Here is an 11,441-nt window from a genome sequence, read left to right as displayed (position 1 = left end):
GGAAATGTTTACCAGATAATATATGTAAGCAATTTTTTAGAAGAGCAGTTATCCATAGGGTATCAAAATTTTATTCTGCAGTGTTTTTACTAAATGTCTTGTTGTTTAGTTTTATAATTTTACCTTTAAACCAGTGATTACCTTTGAGCTAATATTTGTACAGGTGTGAAGTTTAAATGGAGTTTTTCCCCCATTGTGAACATGTTATTGACTACTACCAGTTTTTGAAAATCCTTCGTTTATTGAATTGCCTTGGTACCTTAGTCAAAAATCTGTTGGAAGTACAGTGGCCCTTGAACGGTGCAGTGAGTTAGAGGTGTTGAGTCCCGAGTAGTCAAAAATCCACGTATAACTTAATATTGGCCCTCCATATCTGTGGTTCTGCATCCTTGGATTCAACTGAGTTGTGACCTTGTAGTACTGTGATAGTGTGTTTTGGGAAACATGCACTTATAAGTGAATCCACACAGCTTAAACCCGTGTTGTTCACGGGTACGCTGTACTCCTGTAGGGCTGTTTCTGGTTTCCTCATTCTGTTCTGTTGGTCTGTGTGTCTGTCACTCGACAAATCCCACACAGTCTTGATTACTGTCACTGTATTATAAATCTTGTTATTGTGTGGAGTGATTCCAACCACTTCAGATATATTTTTTGCCCACATAGTATTTTTCAGATATATCAGCTCTTCTATTTCTTTTGCCTTCCATATTTATTTTAGAAAAATCTTGTTTGTATCTTCAAAAATTTTGTGGAGAAATGCATTAAACCTGTATGTCAATTTGAGGTGATTTGTCATCATTTCTATGTTGTGTCTTACCTTCAGTGAATATGCTATGTTTCTCTAGCAATTCACTGTGGTGTGTTTCTCTAAAATGACTTAAATTAAATGTCATCTTTGATTTCTTTCAGACCACTGTAGTTTTTCATATAAAAGTCCATGTTTTGTTAGATTTACACATTTTTCTTCTAGTTTTACTTTTCTGAGCATTTAAAGAAGATACTACATTTTTAATTTCAGTATTCATTTGTAAATTGCTACTATATAAAATTTCAATAAATTTTTGCATGGTATACTTGTATCCTGACACCTTGCATCGTATACTCTTTCTAGAAATTTCTGTAGATTCTTTTTTTTTTTTTTTTTTTTTTTTTGTGGTACGCGGGCCTCTCACTGTTGTGGCCTCTCCCGTTGCGGAGCACAGGCTCCGGACGCGCAAGCTCAGCAGCCATGGCTCACAGGCCCAGCCACTCCACGGCATGGGGGATCTTCCTGGACCGGGGCACGAACCCGTATCCCCTGCATTGGCAGGCGGACTCTCAACCACTGCACCACCAGGGAAGCCCTGTAGATTCTTTTGATTTTCCATATACATCATTTCTTTAAAATTTCTATTTCTGCTGTAACAACTTACCACAAACTAAATGCCTTAAATCAACATAGATTTATGCTCTTGTTGTTCAGGAAGGTAGAAGTACAAAATGAATCCAAAACATTGTGAGTCTGACTCCATTTTTGAGGTCTGACTACAGACACCTTATGACTCGGTACAAGCTCTTCCTATTCTGCCCATGTTATCAGGGCAGGCTGATAATAAAGCCTGAGCACTCCATCCCTTGGCAGGACTTGTAGGTTCACACCACAAGCAAGTACCATCACCACAGCCCAGTCTTGTATCCACTGTAACGCAAGAACATCACCATTCTCTGCTCTGCTTTCTCTAGCCATTTTGGGAACAACTTGGTCCACCCTGGTCTCCACAGAAAGCCCTCCAAACTAAACTTTGTGTGGGGTTCCATCTTTTTCCAGCAGAGAAAGCAAAAGTGCAGGGACTTCCCTGGTGGCGCAGTGGTTAAGAATCTGCCTGCTAATGCAGGGGACATGGGTTCAAGCCCTGGCCCAGGAAGATCCCACCTGCCGCGGAGCAACTAAGCCTGTGAGCCACAACCATGAGCCGGCGGTCTAGAGCCCACGAGCCTCAACTACTGAAGCCTGCATGCCTAGAGCTGGAGCTCTGCAACAAGAGAAGCCACCGCAATGAGAAGCCTGGGCACCGCAACAAAGAGTAGCCCCCACTCAGAGACTAGAGAAAGCCACGCAGCAATGAAGACCCATCGCAGCCAAAAATAAATAAATAAATTCATTAATTAAACAAAAAAAGCAAAAGTAATTAACAACAAATAGGGCTTCCCTGGTGGCGCAGTGGGTAAGAATTTGCCTGCCAGTTCAGGGGACATGGGTTCAAGCCCTGGTCTGGGAAGATCCCAGTTCTGCAGAGCAACTAGTCCTGTGCACCCCAACTACTGAGCCTGTGCTCTAAAGCCTGCGAGCCACAACTACTAAGCCTGTGCACCACAACTACTGAAGCCTGCATGCCTAGAGCCCATGCTCCACAACAAGAGAAGCCACTGCAATGAGAAGCCCGCACGCAGCAACGAAGACCCAACACAGTCAAAAATAAATAAATGTATTTAAAAAAAAATACCCTTTTAAAAAATCCTTAAAAAAACCCCAACAAATATTTTGGAGAGTGTATACGTGAAATTTATAATTTATAAATCCCATTGTGTATGTTCATTCTTAGAGGAAACTCATGAACCTTGATCTTTTCCGGTTTTTTCTCTGAGCACTGCAACACAAAAGATAGATTGTGTCCTTTTAATCCTTATTTATGAAATGTTCTTTTATTTCCTCATAGTTTTCATATGCTTACTATATTTCTATTTTCATTTCATGTAGGTATACAAACCATGGGTCTAACTTCAGCACTAAAAAAGGCTTGTAAAAATATAATCTTGTGTATATTCAGGTAAGGAGAGGCAGTTTGTAGGGAGCTTGAATCTGAAGTTTCACCGACTTGGTATTTTCATAGTAGTCCCAGAAATAATCAGGGATACACTTAGGAGTTCATAAGTCAAATGCAGATTATGAATATATATTTCCAAAGTTGAATGTCATTTTATATATAACACGGAAAGAAATTGTTTAGATGCCCCTCAACCTAGAGAACCTAACGACGTATTATGTATTATGAAGTGCCCCAAAGAGGTGGGATACTCTGGGGTCAATAGAAAGCTTATGACTCATTCAGGATTATAAAGGAAAGATTACATTACATTAATTTTTGAATTCCTCACAAGCATGCTTTACTCTAGTTCCTTTCATTAAACTATCTTCTGTAACACCATGTCTTCAGTGTCTAGAAATAATACTAATTTTCATTAATAAATGATATACAACAGCTATTCCCTTTTAAGAGGACAGAAGACCATTGTTCCCCTCCATTTTTTCTGCCATCGTGATACTCAAGAAAACTTCATTCTCTCAGTGTCCAGTTGTCCTGTGTTTCACGATCATCTGGTGGGGTAACCCTTTCCTATAATCATCAACAATAGCCCTCAGTCACAGCAAATCTAGAGAAGGGGCAATGACCGCAAAAAGCACTATATTTCAGATAATAGCTTTATATCTATACTCTGCTCCTCCCCATGCTGTCAAGTTTATTTATAACATTGCACCTTAAAGTGAGTGTCCTAGTTTTTCACAGTAATCTGGGTATGAATAAATCCCACCTAATGAAGTAGGTCCTTTCATCTTACCTATCCCTTCCCTAAAACCATCATGGTCATAAAAGAATAGCGAGTAACGAAAGAATAACAGCAGATTTCAAACTTCAGGTTATAGGTCGTTAATAAGAATACACCGTTTTCAAGAAACTTCAAATAATTGAATAAAAACATTTAATAATTTGCAGATAATTAGACTTTTCCACGGGTATCCTTGCTTCATTGATAGACACCATCTCATGAGTTTTTTTTTATACAGCAGGTTATTAATTGTCCATTTTATACATATTAGTGTATACGTATCAATCGCAATCTCCCAATTCATCACACCACCACCACCCTCCCCCCGCCACTTTCCCCCCTTGGTGTCCATACATTTGTTCTCTACATCTGTGTCTCTATCTCTGTCCTGCAAACCGGTTCATCTGTACCATTTTTCTAGGTTCCACATATATGCGTTAATACACGGTATTTGTTTTTCTCTTTCTGACTTCACTCTATTACAGTCTCTAGTTTTATTTTTTTTTTCAAGTAGCCTTTTTTTTTTTCTTCCTGTTGTTCCATGCTGCTTGCAGGATCTCAGTTCCCTGACCAGGGATTGAACCCAGGCCATGGCAGTGAAAGCACCGAGTCCTATCTGATCCTGGTTGATCTTCTTAATCTTTTTTTTTTTTTTTTTGGTTGATCTTCATAAGTAATGAACCTAGTTCCCCTGAGTGTAAACTTTCTTAGCGTTAAGTCCATTGAGAGCATTGTTTGAACATTTATCTCCATTACATTTGTCATTTCTTTCTAGTATGAATTCTTTGTGGCGTATGCTGAGGTAATTGCTGAAAGGCCTTGACTCACTTGTACCGTTTCCATATTCTATGAATGCTTCCATGACCACAAAGCTGTGTATTGTTTACAGTTGATCACACTCATTACATTTGTCACATTTCTGGAAAGAATTCTATTATGTTCCAGAAGGCTTAAAATTTGGATCAGCTTTGCCATATATTTGTGTGTTTTTTTCTCAAAAATGTATATTCTGATACCAAGTGAGGTATGAGCCCTGGTTCCTGGCTTTGCCACATACATTAGTTTTATATGGTATCTCTCCACAATGGAGTTTGTTTTTATTTTAAAAAAATTTTTTGTTTGTTTTTTTTTTTGGCCATATGGCATGGCCTGTGGGATCTTAGTTCCCCAACCGGGTATTGAACCCGGGCCCTCAGCAGTGAAAGCGCCGAGTCCTGACCACTGGACCGCCAGGGAGTTCCCTCTCTTTTTATTTCTAATTGGAATACAGGTGATGTACAATATAATGTTTCAGGTGCACTATGCGCTGTTTTAATATTTGTATACATTATGAAATGATCACCACAATGAGTCTAGTAGCCATCTTGTCCCCAAACAAAATTATTATGACGTTATAGACCATATTCTTTATGCTGTATGTTACATCACTGTGACCTATCTATTGTGCAGTTTTAAATGTGATCCTCTTAACTTTTTTTTTTTTCTTTTGGCCGTACCGCCTGGCATGGAGGATCTTAGTTCCCTGACCAGAGATCTAAACCGAACCCCCTGCAGTGGAAGCATGGAGTCTTAGCCACTGGACCACCAGGGAAGTCCCTGAAATATGCCCCTCTTATCTCACCCCTTTACCCCTTTCTCAAAATCATATGTTTGTTCTACCAGTCTCTCTTCACTGTATTCCACTTTTTTTTTTAATGCCATATATAAGTGAAACCGTGTGGTACTTGTTTTTGTCTGACTTTTTTCACTTAGCATAGTACGTTCTAGAGCCATCGGTGTTGTTGCAAATGGCAACATTTCTGAGCAATATTGCATTCTATATATATACACCACATTTTCGTTATCAGTTTGTCCGTCAGTGGTGCTCAATGCAGTCTTCACATTAGATGGATGAGGCATTTTGTAAATACATGTGTGTTCCCTGACCAGAGGTCCTCTTTCATATTATCAGGGTGGGGCCCAACTTTAATAAATAATATTAAGGCTCTCTAGTATGTTCTAATCTGTATGTACCATTGAGCATCGTGACTGAGTCCCCCCGTTCCTGAGGGCTGAGATCTGGGCTGAGGGTGAGGGGACTCTGCTCTGCGTGGGGGTGGATCAGGGCTGGTCTGTGACCTGGAGGGGATTGTTGGGTCCAGCTGAGCGTCTCACCAGAGGCCACAGTGACTTGAAGGAAAGTGTGGGAAAACTGCCTTGCTGGTCTCTGTGTAAGAGTTTACTGTGCTGAATCCTTCCTGCCCTGCTAAGGTTCACACTGTTGTATGGTGGAGTCTGAAACAAAGGGTTCTGAGAAAACACACAAGTTGTCAAGTTGGGGGAGGAAAACACTCGCAGCATAAGGCTTCAGAAGCTATTTTGTTCATTTCTAGCTTTTTGGTTGGTTTGGTCAGTTCAGAAAGTGTTTCGCAAAGAGGCAATTTTTGAATTTTATTCCTGTTTGGAAGCTTCCAGGTACCCATGAAAATAAATATACCATTCGTCTTGTTTAATTTTAGAACTGCAGTCTTCAGATTTAGTCTTAAGGAAAACGAGTGTTGGGAGATGGAATGATAGTCATAATGGCCACTGTAATTTTCTGGATTAATTTTAGTTTGTTCAACCCACTTGGTAAAAATGTGCATGTGTAGCGTTCATGCTTTTGATGCAGGAAGGAAGACCCCTTCCAGGACCCAAGAGTGGGCCCTTGTCTAACACTCGGAAACGAATTGTCCGAGGAGACACACGTACTGACAAAGCAAAAGACTTTGTTGGGAAGGGGTGCCTGAGTGAAGAGCAGCAGAGTAAGGGACCCCAGGAGGACGGCTCTGTCATGTGGCTCTCAGTCTCAGGTTGATGGTTGTGGGGTTAGTTTCCGGGTTGTCTCTGGCCAGTCATCTGGCTTGCTCCATTTTTGGTCTGACTCAGGGTCCTTCCTGGGGTGCCTTTTCTGTGTCAGATCTTAGTTCCTGTTTTAACCTTTTGCCTTTAAGTTACCATGGCTCAGGCCCTTTGTCCTCCTTCAGTTCTAGGTTCTGAGAGGTCCCCACCATCCCCTCCAGCCAATCTCTGTCACATTCACCAGAGTTTATTGCCCCTGTGTCAACCCCCCATCAGAAATGCCTTTCTCCATTGATCATTTGGAGTCTCCCCTTTTCCATTCGTTGAAGGGTGCACCGTGTTTCTCTTCCTCCCAGGATGGGAGGAAAAGATGTAGGCAGTCCTAAAAAGCCCTACAGAACTGGTGTCCTCATGCAGTGTCCTGAGTTGTCCCCGTGTTTAGTGTGCTCTGTCACTGCTTTACTGTAGCCCCCAGGTGTTCCAGGCTGTGCACATCCAGGGACCAGTCACCACCTTGGACAGGAGCTTTGCCTTCTGGCAGGTCATCTGCACAAAGTCAGCGATAGTGATTTCACTGTGCTAAGGGTGCAGATGTTGGGCACCTAAGGGGGCATGTAGGAGGCCCCCCTCAATGAGCTAGGGTATCTTTTAATTACCTGTGAGTGGGGAGAACAGGAGATAAAAACCCTGGGAACCGTCTGTCTTGGAGATTTCCTCACTATACTCAAATGCCTTTGTCACTGGACTTCATAACAACCCCAGTTGCGGGTCAGTTCTCCCACGAGGGCCGACTTCTTAACCTTCATACTGAATGGCCAGTGTCCTTTAGATGGCACTTTGTGTGTATTCCTGTTGTGATGGCTTTACTGAGAGGTCCTTGTGTCTTTCAGCCTTGTTTGCCCATGAGTGCTTTGGGAACAGGTAGAAAATTGGGGAAATCGGAGGGAAGCCTGTAGGGCTCTGCAGCAGAGACATGGCCGCAAGTCGGGGCATCAAGATGTGTGCACCTGTCCCTTGTGGGCTCAAAGGGTGTGTGGAGCTGTTGGCGAAGGGTGTCTCACTTCTGGCTGGAGCACCTGGAATTGGGTTTATGGGTAGTTGTGGGGGGCGTTGCATGGTTTGAGGTGCCATAGTGTCTTAGCTCAGGTTCCCTGGCACATAGCTGCTGACACTGAGGTTTACGTGCATTTGTTTATTCGGATATTTCATGGTCATACCTCGGGAAGAAAGAAGGCAGTGGATTTAGGCAGAGAAAAACATTTTTTCTCCAATGTTAGATGTGTTCCCTGAGCTGAGCCTGCAGGAATCCTTCAGTGCAGGAGGATGGGTGCCTTGTCCTCAGGCGATGGAGCTAGAGGGTGCCCTACAGCATCCACTCCACAAGTGACTTGTGTCGGTCTTTTGGGAGATCAAGGATCATTGTACAGGGGCACTGCTTTGGGAAAGAACTCTGGTGTCGTTATTAATTGCTGCAAGTAATAAATCCTTCCTTGTCCAGGGGCGGGCATGGGGGGGGAAATCACTGCTATTTTTAGAGTAATATAGGGAAAAGTTCAGAGATCATTTTGTGGGTTACCTTTTGTATTTTTTAGTATTTTGTGTTGCAAATAAAGTTTCAGATGCACTGATACAAAAGGTAAGAAAGAGAGAATTTGGAGTGTTTCCTTGGGAAATGGTGGGGTCTCTCTGTGGCATGTGCAACACTGGATACATCTCTTTTATGTAGTTTTTGGAGATGACAGTGTTTGGTCTGTGGCCACTATGTATGAAAATATGGTGTTTTGCATGTAGTGTTTCCTTAGGTGTCTTCATATGTATTTCTTCCTCAGGCATGATTTATTAGAGTTTGGAATGTTTTCTGGTATTTTATAGCAGGATGAAGTGGATCATTATGGGTTGTATGGAGGCTGTGTTGGACCCCATGAGAGTTTGTAAGTTCATTTGAATCCTGAAAGGAAATCATGAGTAGTAAACTTCAAATGGCAGAAGGTTTTCATTAGGGAGATTTTGCTAGGTATGTTTCTGTGGACAGAACCTGAGAGGGGCCATTAAGTTCTTTAATGTAGGGAGAGATTGTTCCAAGAATCAGAGGGCCAGCAACACCACAGTGGTCAGTAGTACAGAGGCACGTCCTTGGGAAGCTGTAGCCGCTACTTTCTTGCTGCCAGGCCAGTGCTGGTTCCTCTACGGTCCTCTCCCTACCTGTGTGAGACCTTCGCGTGTACACACACACAAACACACACACACACGACAGAGAACAAGGAACAATATAATTGTATAGAATTACTGTTAATTATTCTTCATACAGTTGATAGAATTGTCTAATATCCCTCTTGTGACTTCTTAAATTTAGCATTTGTTAACTAGAGCCTCTTGATACCGATGGTTGAGCCGCAACTCAGTAAAAGACTGCAAGGGAACGTGAAATGGAGGCGTTTATTACTCACAGGTCCTGGAAGAGGTACAAGATACAGCTGGAGGGAACAGGTCAGAATTCAAGGAAGGGTGCAGGCAGAGAGCATGGGGCATGCCCTGAGGCATGTACCTTCGTTAGGGTCCGTGGATGAAATGTTTTGGCTTCTTGGGTTCAGGCTGCATTTGTCAGTGCAAACCAAAAAAACAGGAATTGGTAGGCTTCCTTGTTGGAAGCGTGTCTCATCCAAAGAAGAACCAGGCGAAAGCCTTGGCTGACAGGGGAAAATGGTTATCACAAGGGCAGCTGGGGGAGTCAGTCATAACAGGAACTTAAACTTGCTGTGACTCTGTGGGCTGTTCCATAGGATGTGTTGTCAGGGGAAAGGCTTGAGTCAGATCGAGATCCCTGTTGGCCAGTTGCCTACACCAAATAAATGCTGAGATCACCGTATTATGGAGTACTTTACCTAGCCTCTCCTGGCCACCATCTGTGATTTTAGATTTGTTTTCTGGGTGGTGGCGATTTTCAAATTAAAAATGTAGTCTGGGGGCTTCCCTGGTGGCGCAGTGGTTGAGAGTCCGCCTGCTGATGCAGGGGACAGGGGTTCGTGCCCCAGTCCGGGAAGATCCCACATGCGGCGGAGCGGCTGGGCCCGTGAGCCATGGCCGCTGAGCCTGCGCGTCTGGAGCCTGTGCTCTGCGATGGGAGAGGCCACAGCAGTGAGAGGCCCGCGTACCCGCCCCTGAAAAAAAAATGTAGTTTGTAATTCAAAGTAATTACTCAAGACGATCTGTTTCATAAGGGTGAATTGTGGCAGGTTATTTGTTTACCTGAAAATATTGTAATTAGGTTATTTCCCTATGTAAATATCATCATGTAGGCGTGTGACAAAACATACATTGTAGGTGTTATCAGTTACTTCCATAAATATATCGAGGGTTGAAATGAAGTTTTTGCATAGCTGATAGCCTAGTTTTAATTTCTTTAGGGTTTGTATTATTAAAGAGAATATATCTCCCTATAAAATGCCCTTAAAACATTGTAAAAATGATTAGTCTTTAGATGAAACTAATCTTAATTTCCTCTGAAGACTGTATACGTTACAAACTTTCTCATCCACACATAACAGAACTTTCAAAAATAGAAACAAAGACCTAGGGACTTCCTTGGTGGCGGAGTGGTTAATGCTCTGCACTTCCAATGCAGGCGGCCTGGGTTCGATCCCTGCTCAGGGAACTAGACCCCACATATATGCTTCAACTAAGAGTTTGCATGCCACAACTAAGGAGCCTGCAAGCCGCAACTAAGGAGTTGCTGCAACTAAAGACCTGGCACAACCAAATCAATCAATCAGACAATCAATATTAGGGCTTCCCTGGTGGCGCAGCGGTTAAGAATCCGCCTGCCGGTGGGTTCCCGCACGTCCGCCCGGCTCCCCCCTGACGTCAGCCTCGCGGTTCTATTTAAGGCCCCTCCCGCTCCCCACTCGGAGTTACCCGAGCAGCTACCGCCAATTCCGAGTCCAGCCCGCCCGACGTGCACTCCTGATTCCTTTCGGTTCTAAGTCCAGTATGGCAACTCTCAAGGATCAGCTGATTCAGAATCTTATTAAGGAAGAACATGTCCCCCAGAATAAGATTACAGTGGTTGGTGTTGGTGCTGTTGGCATGGCCTGTGCCATCAGTACCTTAATGAAGGACTTGGCAGATGAAATTGCTCTTGTTGATGTCATAGAAGACAAACTGAAGGGAGAGATGATGGATCTCCAACATGGCAGCCTTTTCCTCAGAACACCAGAAGTCGTCTCTGGCAAAGACTATAATGTAACAACAAACTCCAGGCTGGTTATTATCACAGCTGGGGCATGCCAGCAAGAGGGAGAAAGCTGTCTTAATTTGGTCCAGTGTAATGTGAACATCTTTAAATTCATCATTCCTAATGTTGTAAAATACAGCCCAAACTGCAAGTTGCTTGTTGTTTCCAATCCAGTGGATACCTTGACCTATGCAGCTTGGAAGAAAAGCAGCTTTCCCAAAAGCCGTGTTATTGGAAGCGGTTGCAATTTGGATTCAGCCCGGTTCTGTTACCTCATGGGGGACAGGCTGGGAATTCACCCATTAAGCTGTCATGGGTGGATCCTTGGGGAGCATGGAGACTCTGGTGTGCCTGTATGGAGTGGAGTGAATGTTGCTGGTGTCTCCCTGAAGAATCTGCACCCCGAATTAGGCACTGATGCAGATAAGGAACAGTGGAAGGCAGTTCACAAACAGTGCTTTTGAGGTGATCAGACTGAAAGGCTACGTACACATCCTGGCCCACTGGACTGTCTGTGGCAGATTTGGCAGAAAGTATAATGAAGAATCTTAGGCGGGTACATCCGATTCCCACCATGCTTAAGGGTTTCTATGGAATGAAAGAGGACGTGTTCCTTAGTGTTCCTTGCATCTTGGGACAGAATGGAACCTCAGATGTTGTGAAAGTGACTCTGACTCCTGAGGAACAGGCCTGTTTGAAGAAGAGCGCAGATACACTTTGGGGGATCCAGAAAGAGCTGCAGTTTTAAAGTCTAATATACCACTTCACTGTCTAGGCTACAACAGGATTTCAGTTGAGGGTGGTG

At 43.3% G+C, this 11,441-nt stretch overlaps 1 pseudogene; it reads left to right on the top strand.

Moving 5' to 3' along the window:
• Nucleotides 1–10,392: 10,392 nt before the first annotated feature.
• Nucleotides 10,393–11,384, top strand: LOC136140482 (L-lactate dehydrogenase A chain-like; annotated as a pseudogene).
• Nucleotides 11,385–11,441: the final 57 nt, after the last annotated feature.

This window comes from Phocoena phocoena, chromosome 20 (assembly GCF_963924675.1).
Source record: "Phocoena phocoena chromosome 20, mPhoPho1.1, whole genome shotgun sequence".
NCBI classification, from domain to species: domain Eukaryota; kingdom Metazoa; phylum Chordata; class Mammalia; order Artiodactyla; family Phocoenidae; genus Phocoena; species Phocoena phocoena.
Note: the sequence above shows the minus strand (reverse complement) of the source record. Positions and strands in the feature narration are given on the sequence as shown.